We start from the raw sequence: 20975 nt of genomic DNA on the forward strand, positions 1-20975 counted from the left end.
ATGGTATGGTATGGTATGGTATGGTATGGTATGGTATAGTATATAGGTATTGTATGGTATGGTATGGTATGGTATGGTATGGTATGGTATGGTATGGTATGGTATGGTATGGTATGGTATAGTATATAGGTATTGTATGGTATGGTATGGTATGGTATGGTATGGTATGGTATGGTATGGTATGGTATGGTATGGTATGGTATGGTATGGTATGGTATGGTATGGTACGGTACGGGCGCGGTACGGTACCGTACGGTATGGTATGGTGCGGTGACGTACGGTGCGATACAGTACGGAGCGCGACGTTTAACACATTGAAGTGGCGTGTACACTACGCCAGATGACATAGACAAAGGACGCAGGATAATTGAGACCACCTTGATGTATCCCTCCCTTTAATCCCCTCGTTATGTGTCTCGAAAACCTCGACCGTTTTCCGAATTTTTGTATTTCTTGACTTTCGGATGCTTTCTTTTAGGATAAAACTTTTTTTTTTGAAGCTAAATGATAAAACTTCAAAATTAGAAAAAATGAAAGACTGCGTTTAGAGAAACGTTCACCTTAGTGAGTTTAACATGAGATCAATATTACTGTAAAATGCGTGCTTTTCGTTTTAAAAAACGAGAGGTAAGCTTATATAAGTAGCCCAGGCCCAGTTTCCCAGCACAAATAAGTGACCACGCCTATGACTATCTAGACCTGGGCGCGATTCTACTCATCGCCTCAGCCCACTTTAAAGAAATTAACACACTCAATTTACTCACAGAGGCGTACTCAGTGTCTTGATCATAACCAGATAGGCCGAAGTCTGCAACATTCAGATAATAGGAGCATCTATTTAACTTAACCAACGACTATATTCACCCGCAAACATCTCGACTAATTTCTCCCGCAATATTGTGCGCGTTTCAGGGGAATATAAGCAAATTTTTGCAATACATGTTGCCCTGAAATTTATTTGTGGAAAATTGAAATTCTTCCTATTCTGCTTTTTTCACCGACATGGTAGGTATTGGCTTACCTCTTTCTTTTTCCCATGATGACGGCGTTTCGGTTTTCTTCTTTTATTGTTCAAGGTTTTCGTGCTCCCGACAAACAACGCTCAGTATCGCACTTTGCGCGTTTGTGTAACACCGATGTTTTGTTTTTGCAAGAGTGTAGCTTTCGTAACCTTACAGACATTCTTTCTTTCCGTTCCCGTTTCACATTGACCGACCTGCGTTGTTGCATTGCGGGTGTAGTTTTCCTTACGCCATCCTTACGAGCGGAAGCGAAAGTCACCTTTGGGTGCGATGGCGAGATTTAATTGAGGATATTTTTGGGATGGCCGGAAAATTCTGTTTGTAAATGTGTATGCGCCAATAACGCGCTCCTGACTAACAAAGCTTACGGTTCTGTCGCGCCAGGCTTTTTAGAACCTGTGCCACATGTCCTTTTGGGAGATTTTAATTATGTTTTGGACACGATTCGTGATGTTAGGGAACCAGGGCACGATGCTATAAACTATCACGTCAAAGAGGATGGTAACCTGGTAAGGCAGCTTGATATGTCAGACTACTGGGCATTGCGGCTGTATGCATGAGAGGCCAAAGTGCGATAAGTCTAGATCGCGAATACATCATTACCAGTCTTAGTGCCAGGAAAAGCTCTTCCTGACTGACGCCGGACAGGGCGGACGCGTCCACTTCGGCTCCCGACAAAAGAGCCTATTGCGGTGCCAACTTCCATCGGACCACCTTCAAATTATCAATCGAAGATCGGAAGATGACAGGAGTCTGACAGTACCAACTTTTTGGTGAGCGGACCACCGATTTTTCGATTATTGCAGCAATTCCATCGACTACGCCGGCGTTAGGCTTAGCGCGGCAGCGGAGGAGCGAGTGGGACCGAGAGCGCCCTGCGGCTGGCGGCAGCCACCGCGGGGGCGAGGATCTAGACAAAGGAGGTCCACCCGGGCCAACATTTCGCTCGAGAATGGACGGCACCCAAGGCCAAGATCTATCGATGGACACCACACCGTGCCCGAACCTGCCTCCACCCGACGGGGAAACAGGCGGACCGCCGGCTGCCAACACCATCGAGACCACCGATACGAATACCACGGACAACACCTTTCAAGGCGAGTGGACAACCGTAGTTTCGAGACTATGGCAGAAAAAAAGCAAAAAAAAACGGGAGCGTCAGGCCAAGATTACCGAGAATACGACAGCAAACACTCAAGTGGGCGAGACGGCGACGACGGCGCCACCAGCCAAGATGGCCGCTGCGGCGGTACATGAATCCAAGATGGCGAGCGGCGCGGAGAGCAGCCGGGGAGGCTGCGGAGGCAGCGCCACCGTGGAAGATTCCAGCCAACGTCACGACGTAGCTGACGCGCCTGTTCCGAGAGGACGCCGGCCCAGCGCGGAGGAGGGAGCGCGAAATTCGAACCGTTTTAAAGGCGGAGAGGCGGAGTGGCGATTCAGGCGCGCGAAACCACTGCCGATGATTGACGCTAAGGTGATATTCAGACCCCATCAGGGTCTGGTAGTGAAGAACTTGACAACACCCCAAGCAGCCAAGGCTATAGCGCAAGCCTGCGGAGATCCACAGAATTTTCGTCTGAAAGACTTGTTGGTCCGCCTCCGACCGGGATCCAACATCATCGTCACCAGCACCCCAGACATACAGATGGCGTAGCGCATGATGAGCATCCGAAGCTTGAATTTCGAGGGAAAAGACCATCCGGTCAACGCTTTTATGACTACACCGGAAGAGTACCTCAAAGGGGTGGCCCACGGCATCAACCCCGGGGGCAACGGAGAAGGAATTAATGGAGAACCTGTTCGTCAGGACCCAGGGCGTGAAAATTATCGCGGCCAGAGCAATGGGCAAGTCCAAGTCGGCCCTCATTGTCTTTGAGGGGCCAATCGTACCGAAGTGGGTGTACTACTATGGGGGAGAGATCCCATGCGATCCGTACAAGCCAACGAAGCAATTTTGCAACACCTGCCGAAAGCCTGGACACCGAACAGACGTATGCCCGAACCCGTTTATCAGGGCATGCAGAAGATGCAACAAGCAAGATCCGGAGGAAAGTCACGAGTGCGAACCCCAATGCGCTCTCTGTAGAGGAGCACATGAGACTGGAGCCACCGGCTGCCGAAGCAAGCTCAAGGAGATCACAAAGACAAAGGGACATCCAAAGTCACGTCAGAGCCGCCCAGAAACGAGTGGCACAATGAAGAAGCATCAGAGGTGGTTCAGTTCGTACGGGGAGGAGGAAACATCGCGTGAGCGGTCCAGGTCCCAGTCCAGGTCGGAGGCCAACGCGGAACCCAAGAAGCCAGCGAAGAAAAGAAAGCCAGGTGCCTGGGAGAAGAAGAAAGAAGAGAAGAAAAAAGACCTTGATCAGGTGAGCTGGCCAGCATTGCCCTCCCAGAAACAGCTAGATGAGGAAAGAACAGAAATTCTAGCCGAGCTAAAAGGAATAAGAAAGGAGAACGCAATGATTAAGCAACGATTAGATCAGATGCAGAACCAAATTAACATTACACAAAACAAGTTCGAAAAATCCACACCATCGGTAAATCAGACACCCCCTTTGACTGCCGAAGACGTAGGAAGAATAGTAGAGGAAAAGCTAGCACAGCTGCTCCCACACATCATTGAGCAAATCACAAAGAAAGCCATGGAACAAGTTACAGGCTATATAGAACAAAAGTTTCAGGCGATGCAAATCGAGATGACCAAACTGATTAGGAAGCAAACAACAGCCACCACAGTAAGAGAAAGGGCTGAGAAGCCATATCACAGGCCCGGACTGACCAGCTTGCAATCTGAGACCGATCATGACTAGACACCAGAAGGCGAAGCAAGACCGCCTAGAGATTTGGCAGTGGAATTGTAGAAGCATCAGACGCAAGAAAGGGATGCTGTCACAGCTGCTGGCCTCACAAGCGGAACCACCGGCTGTGATAGCCCTACAGGAGGTTGGCAGTTCCCCTTCAATTAGCGGGTACGAGGTCTTTGCTGCCGATGACGACAGCTGGAAGGTGACGACAATGGTGGGGAAGACCATTACAACAATTCGGCATGACCAATTTAAAGGGATTGAAACACCCCATATCCTTGTGGAGGTGGTCCAAAAAAGTGACAAAAAACAGGGCACTTTTATCCTAAATGTATACAGCCCCCCCTCCCAACGAAAGATCGACTTCGACAGGCTTCTCGGAGAAACATTAAACTTGGTAAGAGGAAATCAGCTAATTATATTAGGCGACTTTAATGCAAAAGACCTGGCCTGGGGATACACGCGACAGGACAAGAGAGGCCGCATTATTAGAGAGCTAATAAACAGACATGAATTAACACTGGTAACGGACCCGGGAGTGCCCACGAGAACGGGCAACAGTGTGAGCAAGGACACTACCCCGGACCTTACGATGGTCAAGAACTGTGGCGATGTTGAGTGGATAAACACGCTTAACGATCTGGGCAGTGATCACTATATAGTGAGCACGACCATCCACACCTACAAGATCAGGCGTCAGGTTGGCGCAGCCAGGATTACCAACTGGCACAAGTTCAGAGAAGCGCAGGAGGAGGACCAAGGCGAGATTGAGGATCTTGACAGCTGGTGCGGGGCGCTGCGGAAAAACAAGCAGAGATTTACGCAAGAACTGACACGCACAAATGAGACACCAGAAATAGACGCCCATCTACTCCACCTGTGAGAAGCGAGGAGGGGACTGTTAAGAAGATGGAAGAAACAGAGGCACAATCGAAAGCTTAGGATGAAAATCGTGGAGATCACAAAGAAGGCGGCGGAGTACGCTGAACAACTGACGAGAGCCAACTGGGGCAAATTCTGCGACTCTCTGCAGGGGACACTCAGCACTTCCAAGGCATGACGAATTCTAAAAGCCATCATGGACCCCACCAAAACCAAGCGAGAGGGGCAGAAGTCGCTGGAGCGGTTGCTACACACATTCCCAGGCACGAAGGAAGATGTGATCAAGGCCGTCCACGACAAATGCTACGGAGTAGACCTAGAGGATCCATATCCATACGCAGAAGATTACAAAGGAGACCCAAATCCGAAATTGGACGACCCGATCACGGAGGAAGAAGTCCGGACGGCAATAGCAAGTGCCACTCGAAACACAGCGGCTGGTGACGACAAGATCACTAATGGCATAATTCGGAACATGAGCAACAGCAATATCAAGGCACTGGCGCATTTCATGAACAAGCATTGGGAAGCAGGAACGGTGCCAGCGCAGTGGAAACACTCGGTGGTCATCATGATCCAGAAACCCGGGAAAAAATTGGCAATAGAGAATTTGCGGCCCATTTCTTTAACTTCGTGCCTGGGAAAGATTTTCGAGAGGGTTGTCAATAATAGACTGAAAAATTACTTAGAGGATAGCGCTCAGATGCCGGACACCATGTTTGGCTTCAGAGAAAAGCTATCAGCCCAGGACGTTCTCCTGCAGATCAAAGAAGAGGTCTTGACAGGTATCCCACGCTCGGCAGAACACGTAGTTTTGGCAGTGGACATTAAAGGTGCATTTGATAATGTTAGTCACAAGGCGATCTTAGATGGTCTGGCAGACACGAATTGTGGAACCAGAGTCTACGAGTACGTTAGGAGCTTTCTGAGTAACCGGACGGCCGAAATCAAGATCGGCAATATAGAAACAGAGACCTTCTCCCCGCCCAACAAAGGGACACCTCAAGGAGCAGTCATTTCGCCCACGCTGTTCAACGTGGCAATGATTGGCCTGGTCAGGCGCCTCGAGAAGGTGGAGGGCATACAGCACGCTATGTATGCTGATGACGTCACCATCTGGACGACCACAGGATCACTCGGGGAGAAGGAAGCGAAATTGCAAGAAGCAGCATCTGTCATTGAAGAATATCTAAAGCAAAGGGGCTTGGAGTGCTCATCAAGAAAATCAGAATTGATCAGATTCTGGCGAGGGAAGGGCAACCGCTCTGCTCCCACAGATCAAGGCCACAAGCTCGAGATCCGGCTGCAAGGGGAGACAGTACCCGAAAAGACAACCGTGAGGATCCTGGGGATGTGGCTCCAATCGAATCAAAGGTGTCAACACACACTTAATCTGCTCAAGACCTCGACCCAGCAGGTCGCCCGAATGATAGCACGGGTGACCAGCAAAAAAAAAAAATGGGGATGAAGGAGCCCGACACACTCAAACTGGTCCGGAGCCTCGTTATTAGCAGAGTAGCGTATGCTCTACCCTACTTCAATATGACCAAAGGAGAGGAAGACAGAGCGGACGCCATCATCAAAATGGCTATCAAGACCGCACTCAAGCTCCCCAAGAACACACCGAACCACAAACTAGCAGCTCCGGGTCTGCACAATACAATACAAGAATTAGCAGAAGCCCAAATCAAGTCACAGCTAAACAGACTTCTACAAACGAGGACGGGAAGACGAGTGTTGGAAAGACTGGGGTATAGCACACACCTGCAGGCTTATAACAAGACAAGAGAGGTATCGCGGGAAGTCAGAAATTGGTACCGAGTTCAGCCCATACCAAGAAACATGGACCCCCGCCTACACCCGGGAAGAAGGCAGGCAAGGGCAGAGTATTATGAAAAAACATTCGGCCAACAAGACACGTCAAGGTTCACCGACGCAGCCTTATACGAAACCAACGCAAAGAGGGCGATAGCCACGTTCACAGACTGCGAAGGCCGGGAGGTAGTTAGCGCCTCGATCCAAAACTGTACAGTCACGGAGGCAGAGGAAGTGGCTATCGCACTGGCCATTAGGCAAGGAAGAGAAACGGGAGAGAGTCTGACGATACTGTCAGACTCTCAATCCGCATGCAGAAATTTTCAACGGGGTAAATTATCTAAGGTAGCGCACCAAATCCTTTCTTCCACAAGCGAGCCAACAAAACAATACACTCAAACACTAGTGTGGATTCAGGGGCATGCATGGATCACGGGGAATTTGTACGCAGACAGGGTAGCACGAGGACATGCAACCTACCGTGCGCCCAACAGTCTCGGGACAGAGGACCTGATTCCGCTTGACCCTGACTACACCACAATACTACAACACTACAGAGGCTTGCGGAAAGTATATCCGGAGCCGCATAAAAAGCTCAGCAACGAGGAGGCCATAGATCTGAAGCGGCTACGGACGGGCACCTTCATTAATTTACACATATTACACATGATGCATCCCACGACATTCAGAGACGAGTGCCCGTGGTGCGGGAAGACCCCTACCCTGTACCACATAACATGGGAATGCAGCTCACATGAACTGCAAAAAAATGAAAACCCAAATAAAAGACAGTGGGAGGCTTTGCTGGCCAGCTCTGACCCGGAGGCTCAGCTCTACCTGGTCACAAGAGCTCGCAAACTGGCGAAAGCCAGTGGTGCCCTGGACTGGGGGTGCCAACCGCTCGTCAGCCTCGGTTGAAGAGGCGAAGAAAAAGATCTCCGAGCAATTAATAAAGTTCACTCACTCACTCACTCACACTCTTAGTGCCAACGTCTTCTCATGCGAGGTATTGCAGATTCCGTCTGAAACACGTGGCCTCAGCAATCACTTTCTTTTCGCGGCTACCCCGAGCTGCACACCAGGTCGTGCCAATAGACAGGAAATATTGCGTATGGATGTTTGTTTGTTGGGTGATACTGCCAGGCTTCAGCTATTGAAATAGCATTGATAGTCAGTTTCTCAGGTAGATCACTTAACTCCAGATATATGGGATGATCTGAAAGTTCAATCGCGTTCTGTTCTAATGAAAGCTGGGAAAGACAGGCGAACGCGCCGCACGTCTGATCTTAATGATTTCTTGCGCTGAATGAGCATTATGGAAAAGGGCGGCACTCCAACCTTCGCAATGAGAGAATACCTGCAGATTCTTAGCCTCCGCTATACGACCGTGTCGTTGAGGAGATGTCACGGGCATCCAGTACTGCCGCTACCCTGCGTTTGCCTGTGGAAGACGGTGCAGACTATATGCACAACCGCAGCCTCGCCCACCGAATTGAACGCCGTTCACGTTGCTAAGGTGATGATGATACGACATCATCACAACATGCGGACATTTGCAGGGCACTTTGAGACTCTTTCCGAAACTTTTCAAATCGCATGATTACGGCAAACGCGCTGATTTTGAAGAAAAAGTTCTTCACTTCTGTGAAAGTTTTTCGTTAGTCTGGAAGAGGCAGGTGAAATGCTATGGGCCCCAGTTACGAGTGATCAGGTACTAGGTTTGCAGAAAGTCATGAAGCACACTTCCGCACCTGGCCCAGATGGCTATACATACCTGTGTGGCTTTACCTGCAGATGTTTTTTTTTATTCTTGGTGCCTCATAAATGAAGCTTGCAAGTACATTTCTTCTTGACGGCCTTAAACCCCAGTCGCTTTGTGGAAGCAGAGCAGTGCTTATTCTGAAGGACGGTACAACGCCCTCACGTCCAGATTATTGGCGTCCTATCACTTTATTTAACTGCGACTACAAGACGGTCGCATCGACACTTGTCAGACGCTTGCGCCCTCTTTTGCAAGACCTCTTTTGCCTGCACCAGCCGTGGCCTGTACCTAAGCATTCTGTCTTCGTTTCATTGACCTTCACACGGATTTATTCGCGTACGCGCACAAGAAACGGGTGAGCGAGCTCTTTGTCTCTCTCGACCCGGCTAAGGCATTCGATAGAGTACAATACACGTATCTTTTCGCATTACTTCGGTGCTATAGTTTCCGCGAGAAGTTTGTGTTTCGCATCGCTCTGCTCTATTCAGGCCTTGCACGTGAGATGCTACTACATTGCCTAGCATTGTGCAGTTTTCCTGCATCGCGAGGTGGGCTCCAGAGGTGTATCTCGTCATCGGCACTCTATGTGCTCTCACTGGACCCGCTCCAGCGATCTGTTGCCTCACACCTTCTCGTGCGGGGTTTTTCAATGACCGGTCAGGAGAGTGTGGAAGTATTGTCGTATGCGGATGATTTTTCAATCTTTATTCACTACAGTCGTAGATTACAAGTTTTTTGTTTAGATATTTGCTGAGTATTGAAGTTTGACCGGAGCACAGCTCAACGCTAATAAGAGCCATGCTTTGAGCTTTTATTCATTCAGTAAGGTTTTGCCGGTAACCATTTCCTTTGTGCATGCGGTACGTGTGCATTTTGAGCAGTGTGGAGTTTCCACGCACACATGGGCGATGTTGTTCCACTGACCGCAAATGAACTTGCAAGAGCAGCAAGCTTCCACCTGCCTCTGCCGGCAAAGGTGGCGGTCATTAAAAGCCAAGCACTGACCTTTGAGTTTTACGTGCAACGCATTGCTGCTGTGCCGTGACGCACTGCAGTACGACTGACGTCTGTTCTCATTACCTCCTCATGTGTTGGGAAAACAGCACTTTAGCCCGCAGGCTATTAGAGCTGCATGCATAAAAAGGAGGTATCGGATTGCCAAATGGCATGCGAGTATCCAGGGCCCGCAGTGCAAAGTTGGTGGGAATGTTGATCTCCCACCCGGGGCATTCGCAGCTGCTCTACTGGCTGAGCACGCACACCGAGCGTTCTCCCAGGGCAGGCATACAGGAACGGTAGCCGAGAAGCCACTGCCGTTCTACCGACCCGCGCCTGGGTTTAAACAGCTGATTGGTGCTGAGTTTCCAGATGCAAACTTTTTTAAACCACGCCAGCACGCCTTAGTGAACTGGTGATTGCATCCTGCCTTATTGTGGGGGATAGATAGCTCACCGCGGTGCAGAAATGCAGGCAGTGGGCTATTAGCTCACTACCTCGGGAGGTGCGCGAGTTCAAGTGGAAGAGGCATTGGGCCGTCCTTCGAACTAGACAACGCCTCGCTTCATGGGGTGTGGTGCCCAATTATCGATGCCCTAACTGTGGATTGCCAGAAACACTGTAGCATGTGTTTTTCAAGTGTTGTGTCGCGCGGGTAATATGCCGTTTTGTGTATAGGGTGTTTTCAGGTCGAGGCCGCCTAGGAGTTCAGCGCCGACGCGGTGCACTTGAGCAACCTGTGGTTGCTGTGGTTGCTGTGGTTGCATGTGTTTACGTTATACTGTGGCGCCGCCGCAGCTTGGCTGAGGCCAGAAGACAGCCCACTAGAATAATATATGCAGCGCTGCTGAACCTGCGCATCATTCTGGGGACGTAACTTTCAGGCATGCTAGAATTAAAGAGGGAGGCACTGTTCTTGTGGCGCTTCAAAGCCGGCCGTGACAGCCACTTTTCGATGGAAGCAAAAAGCAAGGCGCCCGTGTGCTGTACGATGTTCATCATCATCATCATCATCAGCCTGATTATACCCACTGCAGGGCGAAGGCCTCTCCCATATCTCTCCACTTAACCCGGTTCTGTGCTAGCTGCATCCACTTGACCCCTGCGAACTTCTTAATCTCATCCGCCCACCTAACTTTCTGCCGCCCCCTGCTATGCTTTCCTTCCCTTGGAATCCAGTTTGTTACCCTCAGCGACCATCGGTTATCCTCTCTTCGCACTACATGCCCTGCCCATGTCCATTTCTTCTTCTTAATTTCCACTAGAATGTCGTTAACTTGCGTTATTTCTCTGACCCACTCTGCACGCTTTCTATCTCTTAATGTTACCCCTACCATTTTTCGTTCCATAGCCCTCTGGGTTGTCCTCAACTTAAGTAGAACTCTCTTGGTTAGCCTCCACGTTTCAGCCCCATAGGTGAGTACAGGCAAGATGCAACTGTTGTATACTTTCCTCTTGAGCGATACCGGTAAGCTGCTAGTCATAATCTGCGAGTGCTTGCCAAATGCGCTCCATCCCAATCTTATTCTTCTTGTTATTTCCTTTTCATGGTCCGGATCTGCGGTTACTACCTGTCCTAAGTAGTTATATTCGCCTACTACTTCCAGTATTTCGCTACCTAATGTAAACTCCTGTTCCTTCCCGAGGCTGTTGAACATTACCTTAGTCTTCTGCATATTGATTTTCAAGCCTACCTTTCTACTTTTCCTGTCTAGGTCATCAATCATTATTTGCAGTTCATCTCCCGAGTTGCTTAGCAAGGCAATGTCATCAGCAAATCGCAGATTACTGAGGTATTCTCCATCTACCCTTATCCCTAACTGCTCCCATTCCAAGTCTCTGAATACTTCCTCTAAACAAGCTGTGAATAGTACTGGGGAGATTGTGTCTCCTTGCCTAACACCTTTCTTTATGGGAATTTTGTTACTTTCTTTATGCAGAACTATGGTTGCTGTGCAGCCACTATATATATCTTCCAGCACTTTCACGTACGGCTCGTCTACCCCCTGATTTCGCAATGCCTGCATCACCGCCGAGGTTTCAACTGAGTCAAATGCTTTTTCGTAATCAATGAATGCTATGTATAAGGGCTGATTATATTCCGAGCATTTTTCTATCACCTGATTGATGGCATGGATATGATCGATAGTAGAGTACCGTTTCCGAAACCCTGCTTGATCCTTTGCTTGATTGCAGTCTAAGGTTGTCCTGATTCTATTAGCGATTACCTTAGTAAATACCTTATACGTAACAGACAGTAAGCTGATTGGTCTGTAATTTTTAAGGTCCTTAGAGTCCCCTTTCTTGTGAATGAGGATAATGTTTGCATTCTTCCATGCTTCCGGTACCGTCGATGACACCAGGCACTGCGTATACAGGGTGGCCAGTTTTTCTAGCACGATATCCCCCCCGTCCTTCAGCAAATCTGTAGTTATCCGATCCTCTCCAGCTGATTTCCCTCTTTTCATAGTTTCTAGTGCTTTCTTGACCTCGTCCTTCGTCACTGGTGGAACGTCTGACTGTTTTTCCCTATCGCCAATCTCATTACGGTCCTGACTACTTTGGCTACTGTAGAGATCTGTATAGAACTCCTCGGCTACTTTGACTATCTTTTCCATATTAGTGATGACGTTGCCCGCCTTGTCCCTTATCGCATACATCTGGTTTTTGCCTATGCCCAATTTCTTCTTTACCGCTTTAAGGCTTCCCCCGTTCTTTACAGCATGCTCAATTTTCTCCATGTTATACTTCCTTATATCGGCCACCTTGCGCTTATTGATTAGCTTTGATATCTCGGCAAATTCGACCTGATCTGTTGGATTGGAAGCTTTCATACTCTGCCGTTTCTTAATCAAATCTTTCGTCTCCTTAGACAGCTTACCGGTATCCTCTCTAACTATCCTACCGCCTACTTCTACCGCGCACTCAGTAATGATATCTCTGAAATTATTATTCCTTGCCTCTAGGGTAATGTCGCCATCCTCAATTAGAGCTGAATACCTATTCTGTAGCGAGATCCTGAACTCTTCTGCCCTCCCCCTCACCGCTAATTAGTTGATGGATTTCTTTCTTACTAATCTATTGCGTTCCTTCTTCAGATTTAGGCTAATTCGGGACCTCACCATCCTGTGGTCACTACATCGAACTTTCCCGATTACCTGTACATCCTGCACAATGGCGGGGGTTGAACACATTATGAAGTCGATTTCATTTTTAGTCTCTCCGTTAGGACTTTTCCATGTCCATTTTCGGTTCTTCCGTTTGCTGAAGAAGGTATTCATGATTCGTAAGTTATTGCGCTCTGCAAACTCAACTAGTAACTCCCCCCTGCTATTCCTAGAACCAATGCCATGGTCACCTACTGCCTTGCCTCCTGCCTGTTTTTTCCCTACCTTGGCATTGAAGTCGCCCATTAGTACAGTATACTGCGTCTTTACTTTTCGCATTGCCGATTCTACATCTTCATAGAAGCTTTCAACTGCCTGGTCATCATAACTACATGTAGGTGCATAGGCCTGTACAACCTTCAGTTTATACCGCTTATTAAGCCTAATTACGATGCCTGCAACCCTCTCATTAATACTATAGAATTTATCTATATTACCCGCTATATACTTATTGACAAGGAAACCTACTCCTAGTTGTCGCCTCTCTGGTAAACCTCGAAAACAGAGTACATGCCCTTCCTTCAGTACAGTATATGCCTCATTCGGCCTCCTAACCTCACTAAGCCCTATGACATCCCATTTCATGCCCTCTAGTTCCTCTAACAGCACTGCTAAACTAGCTTCACTAGCTAGGGTTCTAGCATTAAACGTTGCCAGGGTCAGTTTCCAATGGCGGCCTGTCCAGCGGAGCCAGGCTTTCTTAGCACCCCCTGCTGCGTCACAGGTCTGACCGCCGCCGTGGTCAGTTGTTCCGCAGCCGCTGGTGACTGAGGGCCGGGGTTTTATGGAGCTTATCATAGGAGGTTGTGGCCAATTACTGCACCAGGGTGGCCAACTCCTGTTCTGGTGAGGGAGTGCGTTGCCGGAGGTGTTCATCGGCATCAGGTCGCACCCCAAACCTGTATATGCAATTCCATCGACACGCGGATTTTTTTTTTTTTTTCATCCGGTGGAGAATTGCGCGGCACCGGGATTTGAACCCCGGTCCTCTTGCATGCGAGGCGGATGTTCTACCGCTACGCCACCGCTGCACCTCTTGTACGATGTTAGCGCACGTTAAATAACCCTAGGTGGTCGAAATTTACGGCGTCTCTTCGGAATCCTGAGTCGCTCTCAGCCTTTACTCTTTAAGCCAAACCACGTGTTTATATTTTTACCCCGTTTCAAGCAACTGTTCTCTCCTTTTCATCAAACGTAGAGTGCATGTTTATTATTAATGTTGAAATAAAAATAAAGAAGACGTCCCTTAGGGATAAAATCTAGTTTTCTTTTAGACGAAAGGTTTCTCTTTTAGAGCCTTTCATTTCGTGTGTCTTATTTTTTATGTGTTTATTGAAACTTCACTTTACCAATTCGCCTCTTCTCCTGACACTTTTACTTCCCCAAGACTCAAAATGGCACATTAACAGTAAATTGCGAATATCTTGCCGATAGAAAAACAAAATACATAGTAGAGACGATGATCTTTCCGTAAACATTCAAGGACACATAAGAACAGTCACGGCCCGATAATAGCCTCGTTAATAAAAAGCTAAAGACTCTACAGCAAAAGGAACCAGCTCAAAATTCCGCACCCACATTTCCGAGATAAATGTGGCCCCTGTGAGCAGTCGCTTTCTATCACCCATGAAGGGGAAATATGCAGGTGCAAGAAAGGCGTAGAATTGTCGATAAGTGCGCACGATACTTTTACTTTTACTTCACAGAAACTTCAGCCTTGAACGTGCGTTGTTTTCTTTATCGAATAAACGTAAACCCAAGTGTCTTGGGAAAGTAAAATATTTGAGGCTGCCGAAGAAAAACTTTGAGAAGAGCGGAGGACGCACCAATCGGGTACTAATGTTGGAGGGCCTCTGGTTATTTGAAAGAATTTAAAAATGCACACCACCAGAAAAGTGAGAAGTAACTGCTGGCTCCTATTAAAGGTAGGCCAGAAGAAAATCGATGGAACAGTAGCAGCAAAAAACATTGACTGATGGGAGGGCGGCTCGATATCGGGTTGTACCACCGGTGTTCCTTGTTCGATCTCACAGGGTCGATTTCCGTGTTGTGAAGCGTAACATTTACTTGACGCTAAGCTAAGATATATTTAATGTAAAGTGTATCGCAATGACAGAAAATATGAAAAGAGCACGATATTACTGAATAGTGTTGCACCATTGGACAAGATAATTACAAAGCCACTTTGGCGGGATATCAAATGCTAATCAGCTTTGGGCAGGTTAAGATAGCCGTGGTAGGACAGGAGAAAAAAATTAGGAGGACACCTAAGCTTTGCGTTAAGATTATACGCGACAACGCCTTTAACACCGGCTTTTCATTCCGGTAATCATTTTTTAAGCTTTTATTGTTTATTATTTTAAACATTTTTTTTTAATATTGCGCTATCATCAGTACACATACCAATACATGTTAGTAAGTAATACTCAAGTCAACCCGTTCCCTAAGTGCCCCATTTAATAGGCTTGGTACCAACGACCACTCGTGACCTATGCATCGCGTGCCTGCCTGACATCCGAATGCCCGGTTTTAAACACCAATGACGACAAATTTACTTCATTCAATTAGTTCTATTTTCTTAAATACCCCTTTAGAGGAACCTCTCCCATAATTTCGGTGTCATTGGGACGCTTTGTTATTTGTTTTATTCGGAAGTATTTTTTATTTTATTATGATATTTTATTCGGAGCTTTATTCGAATGTATGTTGTCTGAAATTCTCAAGCGAAGTCATGTGGTCATGACGTAGGGACCATGTTGACCAATAAGGATTTTACCTTTCTTGCAGCGCACACCGATTACTGTGTCATGGGTATCGTGCAGCGCAGACGAAATGCCATCGTGAGTTTCAGCCGGCTGCCAACGTTCATGATCATCATGAACATCATGATGATCATGAGCATCACTTCAACAAGCATGAGCATCAGAGAACAACACGCATCAATCACGTCGGCTGCTGCGCTGTGTATGGTAAGACAATTCTCATTCGCTTCCGCGCTGCATATTGGAGCACGATATTGATATTGAGGAATATTTCAAGATAACAAAAGGATAACATTATGACGACAACAATTTGTTACTTATTTTATTTATTTATTTGAACATACTGCTGGCCTCACATTTGAGGCGGTCGCAGGAGTGGGACATCACATACACTAGAATAACACAGGTCAAGTAAGTGCCAACAGAAAGGCGATCTTGGTCCAACAAGGCAATATGCATTATACAAAAGGTAAAACAAAAGGTAACACAAAGGTAAAACAAAAAGTATCATATTTGAGGACTTGGCACGGTAAAAAAAAAAAGAAAAAAAAAGAAAAAAAAAACGAGCAACATGGTTACACTTCTTTAAAGCGGTAAAGTTTTGAGCGTGGCTGGAGAAATAATCTTGATGTCTCCGTTGAAAAGACATACGGTTCACTGTGCTTTTTTTTTTTCAGTCAAGCCAATTTTTTTCAGCCTTCTGACTATTGGGCTGCGACGTATGTTTAATCAGAGTGGCAACGGCCATGTTGTAATTCCTTCCCACTGTTATAACCTTGAACACTGCCAATTTTTAGTCATAACAATTCGTGTCCTGTCCACTGACCTTTTTTCGTTACCCTTCAGCAAATACCCCGGCATCAAACTTGTAATTTCCACAAAATTCATAAAGCGAAGTTACTTTCACAACCCTACACAGCGATGCCATATCTAATTTGTTTGCGAGAACCACCGCCTCTGATATGGCTGGTAAGTTAAGGCGTGGACACAGAACAAAACCATTACGAAACGCCACGTTTAGTTAGACCACCAACAGGTTGCCTTTGACCTGTAGGCACATTTGAAATTATACGTGAATGTCAGTGTTCGCTAGATGCATAAAAAATTTATTTTACCCCCCACTGATGATCACCACTCTAAATTCGCCACTAGAACTGGCAGAAAACTGCTACGAAGTGACATTGAAATACGAGGACAGCCTCGCGGTGAGCGCATAACACAGTGCAAAAAGTTCCATAATCAAACAGAACGAAATGCCCGCCGCTGTGGTGCAGCGATTCAGGCGCTCGACTTCTGTGCCCAAAGGAAGCGGGTTTGAATCCAGGCCGCGGCGGCCCCTTTTCGATGGAGGCAAAAAGCCAAGCACCCGTGTGTACTGTGCGATCTCAGTTCACGTTAAAGAACCTCAGGAGGTCTAAATTTCTGGAGCCATGCACTACGGCGTCTCTCATAGCCTGAGTAGCTTTAAGACGTTAAGCCCCGTGAACTAAACCGAAATCAAACAATGCGAAACAGACGGCAGATAGTAACGATACGGACAAAAAAGAGCCCTGAATCATTTTAATCGTATTCGGCGCACATAGGCCGCGCGTGGCTTCTGTACGCAGCCAATTCAAAGCCGCAAGGTCTCGACGGTCTTCACGCCCTGCGCGGTTACCATGCAACCGGTGAAACGGTTTCGTTCTCACTTAACTGCCGAGTCTACTTCTTTATGCAGTCTTCGGGAGTTTTGTAACTGCTGTGTTTATTTCGTTTTAATTCCTGTATTGTGCGCTCCCACGAAAACACGCGATTGCTTGTACGTCCTTATACATGTGAATCTCGATGAGAGCGCGTGGCCTACGTTACCTGGCGAGTGATTAGGCAGGTGCGCTTTGAGATATCTAGAACATAATAGTCATTTGTTATTGTCATTGTTATTTGTATCATATTTGTATCCTTCTTTATGATTTTCTGTCTATGAGCAGCTGCGTCCTGCTAGTGTATTTCTGCTATTGACGCATCAAACGCTGTCCACTGTATGCCTTGTAGGGGGCACGGACCTCGTCAAGCCCATCGAGGGCTTTTTGTCCGTGCCCCTAAGCATCATAGGATGTTTGAATAAACTGATTTGATTGATTGATTGATTGATTGATTGATTGATTGATTGATTGATTGATTGATTGATTGATTGATTGATTGATTGATTGATTGATTGATTGATTGATTGATTGATTGATTGATTGATTGATTGATTGATTGACATATAATTTGGTTCACAGCGTACAGAATGCTACCCTAGAGGCTCATCGTGCATAAAGTAATGAGGCGCAGGCCATGAAAGCCAGAATTAGGGGGTTTTCAATCAACCTTTCGTTCTCTGTAGGTGTAAAGTACTCTTTAGATGCAATATGCAGGTAAAGGGGCATTAATGCATACCTGCTTCCACACGAAAAATACGAAAACTTTTCAACCAGTTGATGTATGTTCTTCAATATAATGCGTATATATACTTTCCGGGATGTATATAGCTTGATCCTCTTTCGCTCAAAAACCCCACGAAGTAATCCATCAATGTTTAAATCGCAAAGACGACTATCAATCACAAATCAACACAATCATGATCCTAGCTAGTATCGTTAGTTACGAAACCCGCAACAGCCGCTAACAAAGCGAACAATTTAATGAACAATGCACGTGTGATTGGCACTGTTGAATGAAATGCGGCCTATTTCTACAGTATGTGCGCGCCGCAACGACAAGCAGATGCACGAAGTGGGGGCGTGGGTGGTTGACATTGGCGTCATTTGCGGGTTACAGCCGTGACAACTCATTCGTTTACTTTCAGTTTTCGTATTCCGGCCGCATTTTTGGCATGCAGAAGTGGCACTACCGACTTGGGGGAGAACTTCATTGTAAACGCGCCATATAAATGGAGCATCGCTTCGTAGTTTTTACAGATGTCATTAAATGTGAAGGAGCTTCAGGACTTCCATTTTGCATATACAAAGCAACCCACCCAGCTACCTTTCCGTGCAGGAAAACCTTTGGCAATAGCCCTAGCGAAACATAAATTTCTCTTATTTAGCTTGCTGTTTCTCTTTAATTTCATTTCATATTCTATATATATATATATATATATATATATATATATATATATATATATATATAATATATACGCTTTCTTAGGGGACCACATTCGATGCATAGTCGATAAAAAGACCACAGGCGCGTTACCTGGGTTACCTGCCTTGTATGGGTTTGTCGCCGCTTTTAGTGTGCTAGCACTGAGTTCCTCCATCGATGTCGCCGATGGTTTTCTGTCTGATGTCTTTTCCAACGTTGGGAGCACTTTTGTGACGGGAATCAAACCCAGCGGAACCCCTAAATCACTCGTCAGACATTCTACTTAAGCCATGCAGTCGCGACAGTACGGTTTCTTTAAAGCAGGGCTTTAGATTTATGTCCATTGTTATTTCGCATGATCAGGTAGATTAGGACTGCGCGTGCTAATTAGCATACTCCATCCGATAGCGATGTGAAAACTGCATTGCGCTTTTCACATTTCGATTAATGCTAAATCGGTGGACATTTCTTTTAAACTTTGCAACGATAAGCGCCTAATGGGAGATCCGACAGATTGCGGCTCTTTGAGGCGAAGAATTCCTACTTACACCTGCATAGCATCCTCAGCCTATTTATACAGACCGCCAAGATAGGTTAATACAAACTGGAGTGAATACACACGTCACACACTTCACTGATATTTGTAGGTCAGTAGGTGAATGCAACGCTTTGTGGCTACGGCAGCCTACGCTGTAGCCAACAAAAACCACTCCGTCTTAATCTCGGAGGGATACATAAGAGTGAAGCCTCATGTTGGATAGTAAGCCGCAGAAACAAACCCCTGATTCATCACACTGGGGTTTGGTTAACCGAACAAGGATAGAAAAAGCGAAGCACACAGGATTTGAACTGATGATAGTATATAGTGCGAAACTCAGCCAGTATATTGCCCGGTACACAATACATATGCACGTAAAGACAAAAATACAACAGAAAATTCATATATCAAACGTAGCATTTATAAAGTTTTTGCTACAAGAATGGGCATAACCCTAGCTTCATACATGGTTTGTAATGAACACAGAGGGAGAAAATACTGTCGTACACCCAACAACAAAAACGTATTCTTTGAAACACTGTCACGCTTATAGCATATTCTCCCATCATAGAACCGATGCGAATCTCTCGTGTCCGCCTACAACTATCATTTCCGCAGCGGCTCAAAATTTCGTAATTCTCTTGCCTTTTCGCGAGCTGGTTTTACTAAGGCGCGCAGTGTTTCTAACACTTGCAGGGGTATATTGTCAAAGCACACTTCAAGAGCAAATTTAAAAGAAAACAAAGAAAACACGCAACTATATTTCAGCAGGACTCAGGTAGACCTGAGCCTCGCCTGTTGGAAAGTGCCGCAAAAGAGTCTTCTCAAAAGCTCATTTAACGACCCCACTCCGCTGTTCTCCAGGGGTGGGACGACGTGCCCTTTGTGTTCCAGGCACAGGCAAAGACGTGAGCGCTCCCGAAGAAATTAAACCCGCTCTGCTCAACACCTTGTGTGGCAGAAGTTGGCGAGGCTATTGCGGTGCTCTGTGCGGCTGAAAGTCCAAGCCTAGGTGCATGCAGTTTGCTTAGCTGCACTAACGAAATACTTTCAGTGAACTTTCCCCTTGACCGGACCGGAAGATTAAGATTTATTAAAAACGGCGGTGATGGTATATACCCCCATCCTGACACCCTACACTAAGTAAACAAAAAGTTAATGAAAATAGAGGGACATGCAACTCAAGGAGGTCGATGGATTAGAAAAAGTGTTTTAAAAAACGGGAGATGCAAACACAAGACCTGCTGTGAAGAGGTTTAGACAGCATTATTATGTAGGCAGCTGCCATCCGCAATATTTCTTTTAAGTACTTGCGAGTTGCAGCAGACACTCACTATTTTAATATCCACACTTATTCAGTGCCGTTAAACATCTTGACATTGAAAGTTATTCCCGCTGCTCTCACAACAAGAAAACATAACTATTCTATAAGTGTTAACAGCAGCAACGCATCTGCATAGTTATTTGATGCCTTCATTGTCATAAAATTTTATACGTTTTTCGCAGCATTCGCTATGAGAGTTCGCTGTGAGGAGGCGTTTATTGTCTCTTTCTTGTCCTATTGTTTGCATGCTGAAGTCACAAATGCATAACTAACATGCCAAAGCTGCTATACTGACCTTCGCTGCTATCCTTACTAAGTAAGGTATCCTGAATGTTAAATGTTATATTAGCGCTCACCCTGACTAATAATAAATGCAGATTTGATTCTGGGTGAATTCTGCAGTTCATGTCGCGCGGGAAAATAATGATCCTCTTGCAGTCACGATTTTAGGTGGCCTTCTGGTAGTTATAATAAAATTGAGGAAATGTATGCATTCTAGAGGAAAAAAAAAGACAGTTTTACTGAGGAAAGAGCTTGGATTGCATTCCGTAATACAGAACGAAGCTATCTACCATAGCTTGGCTTGCTAACGTTTGAACCAAACGCGCGCACTACATGAAGGCAAAGAAAAGGCTTCTACTTAAATTGGAGGGAACAAAAGAGAGGTATGGAACGGGAAATGGTGAGTGCTATGTTAAGGGACACGGAGCGTTTAGAGTCGATCAGGGGCCGTATTACAGACGGCTCACACTCACAATCACACTCACACTCACAATCTTCTTATTGGCCAGC

At 46.4% G+C, this 20975-nt stretch overlaps 1 pseudogene; it reads left to right on the plus strand.

Annotated features, from left to right (window-relative positions):
- The first annotated feature begins 2286 nt into the window (after nt 1-2286).
- Nucleotides 2287-4011, plus strand: LOC146191291 (uncharacterized; annotated as a pseudogene).
- Nucleotides 4012-20975: the final 16964 nt, after the last annotated feature.

Source organism: Amblyomma maculatum, chromosome 4 (genome assembly GCF_055883805.1).
Source record: "Amblyomma maculatum isolate TAMU_Amacu chromosome 4, ASM5588380v1, whole genome shotgun sequence".
Classification (NCBI taxonomy): Eukaryota; Metazoa; Arthropoda; class Arachnida; order Ixodida; family Ixodidae; genus Amblyomma; species Amblyomma maculatum.